Raw genomic sequence first — 6,389 nt, forward strand, 5'->3', positions numbered from 1 at the left:
CGTTGACTTTGGCCGTAGTGAAGATTTGAGAATTGTGAATGAGTTTATGGCTACAATATTCCAACATATTCACGCAAGTGCTTGGGCCGCAGTCTAGTAAGGCAAGAGGTTTGGGACGATCTTTCAAGCATAGATGTTCATCCTCCTCAACCTTATCGACTTCACAAATTAATAATCTTACCAAAGATTTAGAAGTTGCACGGTGCGAGAATGAGTATATGAGGTCGAGACAATAAGAGTTAGAGTCTCTCTTAGAGCGACAGTCTCATTTAGAGACGCATTTGTAGGACCAACAAAGAGACCAGGAGGAAAGAATAGGCAGTGAAGTCCAAAAGTAAGTGCAATGGGAGATGATGGTGCAAATGGAGCGTGTTATGTCGTTGCAACAGAATCGCGGTGGGCGAGGAAAGAAGAAAAAATGAATTTTATCAATGTATATAACTAATTTTAATATCTAATTTTGAAACTTTATAAGACATTGTTAGTTGTCAATTGATGGTGTATAATATGATACAATTGGTATATTTTTTAATTTTATAAAATTAGTATTTCTGATCTGTACGCTCGAATGTAAATAAAAAAGTTCAAACCTTGGGATCGAACGGACATCCAAAACGTCGGGACATGCAACACAAAGTTACCTGCCCCCGTTCATGACATATAAGATGCAATGTTCTTAACATGCATCTAGTATTATGCAATATTCGCAGCGAATAATTTTTTTTTTTTAGCAATACTATGCACCAAAGTTATAATATCCCAAATAGTTAAAACATAATCCATACATACTTTAACAAAATAAACATCCACGATTACAGTAAGAGTCTCAGAAGACTATAATCTCAAAACAATGGAGACTTGGCTCCATAATTACATTGCCAAAATACACTATTAGGCTAGTTCATTGAATAACTTGCGTAACTCGACTAACGATGCCGGAATACTATACAAAAACCTAACTATGGAGGCTACAAGCTCCGTTTTACTTCTACGGCATCTAGTCAACCTCCTCCAGTCTACCAGTGTCTACTCCTTACTCTGATCCTGACACATCGCCTACCATTTGAGATGAATGGTAATTGGGACTACCACGGTGAGATTTGATTACAAATCTCAGCAAGTTAACAAGAAACTTCCACATAGGTTAATGATGCATGCATGGCAGTAAAAGCATGAATGCATAATCAAAGTCATAAGTAAGCATAGCATAACTTAACATATAGCATGACATAAATAACATAATTTGAACTGAAACTGAAACTGAAACTTAGCTTGACGTGACATGGCATGTAAGTGAACTTATAACATGAACTAGCAATATAGCATGAACGTGAACTTGAAACATAACATGGACTTGAAACATAGCATGAACGTGAACATACATAATTTGAATATGAACCTGAACTTGAAACATAACGTGAACGTGAACATGACATAACATGAACGTGAACTTGAAACATGATATGAACTTGAAAGATAGCATGAACATGAGCATATATAACATGAACTTGAACTTAAATATAACATAACGTGAAACATGACTTGAACGTGAAATACATGAACTTGGAATCTTATTCAATAGACTTAATTAATAAAAGTGACCATACGGGTACTACATGGGTCCCCTTGAGCCTTGTGTCCCTACCGATTACCACATTACAACACATGTGTCTATACCTGCGGTGAGTGCGTTAATACGTACTCCACAGATGCTGTGGCTGCACGTTTTTACGTGTCACAATCGCTGTGTCTCACGTAGTGTATGCTCCACAATTGTTGTGGCCCCATACTTCATGCTCCATAGTTATTGTGGCCCTATGAATTGTTTGTGCCACACTTGCTGTGAACACACGTAACATAAAATATGGCTCCATCGGCGTTAGTGCTTGGCACGCTCCGGTGACCAGCTAGTTAGGCCCCAGCCGCAACCTATTGACTGTACGTCCTCAACCCAGGGAATTTCACACATATTTAGATACTTCAGAGTGAACAAATGAGTTTCACTAGGATATTATTCTATCTTAGCGCTTAGAGTCGTGATTGATATGAATAACTTAACTGGCATACATGATATTTTGTAACGTGGTGTGACATGAACGTGACATAAAATACAGTATTCCTGACGTAGTGTAACATGGCATGAACGTAAAACGACATACATGACATACTTTGAGGCATAAATGTAACAAAAAATATTTCATAACATGGCATATATGTAACAGACAATATTTCATAACATGACATACCATGTAACAGACAATATTTTGTAACATGTCACAATGAATATTATGTGACATGCATGTAACAGATGACATACATAATGTGACATACTTGTAACAGATAGTAACATGAGACAAAGTATATTATGTAACAGATAAGACTTTTGTGACAGAATTATTCGTATAATTGATAAACATGTGATGACATGGCATGACATGACATATATAACAACATAGGAATATAAACTGTAGTTCCCTTACCCATCACACATACATAGTAAACTGATAGTAAAAGTTAGAAATTTAATTACTAACAATTAGAAATGTGAAAAGAGACAACTTAGAGTAAAATTACCATTTTACCCTCTACATGTGGAAAAATGACAATTTTACCCCTAACTTAACGATTTCACATCCTAACTCTAAAAATTATCAAAATTTACATTCCTCATATAAATTTTGTCCTAAACTCAAATATCTATTCAGAAAAATTTAAAATCATTTACAACTATGTAAAACTCACTATAGCTGAAACATTCATAGGTCATTTCTCTTGATTTTGGTTGCAATTTCTATCATCTTCAAAACCCATGATCAAACCAAAATTTTATAACAAAGATCTTCCTATCCTAAGTTCAAAAACACACTTAAAATATCCATTAAGAAAAAGTTAATCATCAATACCAAACTTTTTGTAAGAAAACCCAAAATTTTTAACAAAAAGTAAAACCTTAAATCACAAGTTTTGACCTTAATAAAAAGTCTCCAAGAATTCCAAAAAATCAAATCTTACTTCTAACATATTCATAACATCATCCTAAGATCAATCATGTTTTAAATGATCAAACAAAAGTCACCAAAAAGCATAAAATTACACTTGGAGTTTTTGGTTTTACACTTAGTCCAAAAACAGAAACTTTTCTCTCAACTAACTTTGATTAATCTCTTGATCCATGGCTTAAAGACATGTAATCTTCAAACTACCACATAACATGGTTTAAAAATGTGTCTTAAAGAATCCAACCATCAATCTTAAAATCACATGGCTAAAAATTAATAAAACATGGATCTAACCCAACAACATCAAATCTTAGGCCTAACCGAAATCCTCTTGCATCCTAACATGTATATAAGAGGTTTAGGATCATCATATAAACATATGAAAGCCTTTGGAATAAGATTAAACCATGAAATATTCAAATTTTCACAAAACAAAAACTGTTTTTCCACTTCCAGTTTTCAAGTTTCTAGATCTAAGGAAATCTATCATTAAAAGCTTTATTCATGCAACAAAACCTCAATGAAAATTCATAAACACATGCTAAAAATACGCCATAAAATGTTTGGACCAAGATATGTCCATTAGCTTGGTAAAAAAGTTCAAAACATAACATACTCTCCAGTTTCACGCCCAGAATGACATTTCCATGGTTAAAAATACTTTTTACCAACCAAATGAGTATGAAATGAGACTAATAAGATAGGCACAAAAACTACACTCAAAGATGAAGAACTTTTATGAAGGATTTATCGTGCGAAAATACCTACAATGGGTTGAAAAGCTCCATGTAAAAAGACTCAGAAATCTGCTCAAGAGAGCTCTTTTGAATTTCTCTCTAAGAATGGGGTGAAGAAGTGATGAAAAGGAGTGAAATGTGTCTTGCACGACTTTAGACTTTTGGAGGGGGAAGTTATGGGCTTGAATGACCTTTGATTGGAGGTGGCTATGTGACATAAAGTGGAGAATAGAGAGGAGCAAAGACTGACTGCAACAGCTGTGAGATATGGAGGTTGATGGGGTGGATTTCTCCATCACATCATGGCACTATTGGGTGCAGCCAATGGTAGTGAATGGTTTGCCATGTGAGGGAGGAAACTTCTTCAAGAAGTTTTGCCAAGGTGGCCAAATTCGTGGGTCTTGGTGGGCTTCAACCAAGTGGGCTTCAATTTGGGGTTTAAAGGGGGTTTGGTTAGGGTTTGAGATGCTATCATGTCCAAATCCAATTTTTCTTGGCCCAATCAAATTTTCAAGATTTAAAAGGTTGAATAATGATGTCATAACAAGGGTTTGATTAATTAATAGCATGTGGAAGTGATTTAATCAAGTGATTAAACACAATGATAGAAATCGAATTAAAAAGGGTTTGGAGGCCAACTTTAGGGTTTGAGAAACCGTTAAGGATTTCGGTTTCAACCAAGCTTTTGGGGTTTCAATTGGATTCTAACCATTTAGAGTTTCGCTAGGATTGAAACACTTTTTGGTCTAGCACAATTTGGTTGATCAGATGAAACAAAGTTTTGCTTAGGTGGCATGATCTCACACCTTGATTTCCTTCACAAATTTATCTAATGGTCCCTCATGGTGCCAAGTGTCTAATACTATCCACTATGTGTGGCTAAGATCTTGCCAAATGTCCAAATAAAACTTCTCTAACCTCATTTGGATATTTCACACTGTGATTTTGAAAACACTACACTAGATGTGCTTATTGAGGTTACTATTTACTCTGAAAAAATGCATAATAAACTTAGTACTGAAAAATCCTAAATATTCATATTAACTTATAATGAAAATCGTTTACCGAAATTCAACCCCAAAGTGCCCCTAAAAATAATTTCATAATTTCGAATAGGCGTTTCGTCTCGAATTATGAAAATGAATTATTGCGTCATAAAATCTTAAATAATCAACTGAGTCTAATGACGTAGACCAAAACACATTCTGACACTTCTAACTACCTCAAATAATTAAACTCATATTTCTAGCACCACAGTGATTGATAACACTGACTATGTCGACAAACTAAAACATGTACGATTGATTGATTCATAAAAACTTATGGAGTTTTTACGAGGTTCCTAAAGTCGATAGAAATTCCATTAATGAATTTCTAGTGGGCTATTACAAATGTACTCACCTTCAAACGAACAAAACGTTTGAATGTTTAAACGATTAACGTTCGAACAAACCTCAGAGCATATCACTTGCGTTCGAACACTTCTTTGTTAACATTCGAACTAACGTCTGAATGTTATACCCATTACATTCAAACAATGGTCTGTTAACGTTCGAACATCAATTTCTGACATTCGAATGCCAATCGGGCGGGTTGACGTTCGAATGTTTAATTGTACGTCTGAACGTTACTTTCTATGACAGATTTCAATCGTTACAAAAAAAGGGAACGTTCGAATTTACACCAAACGAAACACCTCCAACAGTCACTAAGAATATTTTTAGGGACGGTTCAATAGTAAACCGTCACCAGTTGTTTTCTATGATGTACATTAGGTGACGGTCGTGGTGACGGTTTCAAATCGTCACCATATATCTTTAGTGACGTTTTGATTATTTTTTGTGACGGTTTCTTTTGTCACAAAAGATAAATTGTGTTGTAGTAAGTGTTGTGGAGGGTTTCTATCTTTTAAGCAATGTGTTTTGGCTCTTAGCACCTAGGTTTATGATACCATTGTGGGTTTACTTTTAAGCTATGCTTAAGTTACTTTTAGGATAAAGTTTCTATCTTGTGGGATAAAGTTACTTTTATCTTAAAATAGACTTAATAGATCAAATAAAATTATACAATTTTTTGAGTTTGCTTTTGTATAATTTTTTATGTTTGTTGCGATTTTGTTATTGTAATGATGAAAAATATAAGCTATGCTTCTTCATTTTGATTTCTTTTTCACCATGTATTGTTTCTTTTTTTTAGGTTTATAACATTTTCAATGATATGAATTGAAATTCAAATGGCATGTAAATTTAGCTGCAAAGATATTGTAGAAAAATGTTATAGAATATAGAATAGAAGGATGTTTAATTGATAGAAATTGAAAGATATGTAATCTAGAGAGTAAGGCGATTGTGAATCGAGTAATACTATATATAATTATAAATTATGCAAGCTCTGCACACTCATTTTCAAAAAGAGTATTGTTTATCATTAAAAAAATAATTTTTTCACGTGGATATCATATTTACTCACTTTTTTAAAAATAAGTATACGACACTTGTGCACTCTATTATTATAAATATCATTTCTCTTGTAAATCTTCAAAATTTACAAATCTTGGCAATTAAGCCCCTCTATTCATCTTCCTTGAAATCAATTAAAGATGAGATTGCCACGCAGCAATAACACCATCCACCAATTAATCAGAATTTGACAC

Source organism: Juglans regia, chromosome 2 (genome assembly GCF_001411555.2).
Source record: "Juglans regia cultivar Chandler chromosome 2, Walnut 2.0, whole genome shotgun sequence".
NCBI lineage: Eukaryota > Viridiplantae > Streptophyta > Magnoliopsida > Fagales > Juglandaceae > Juglans > Juglans regia.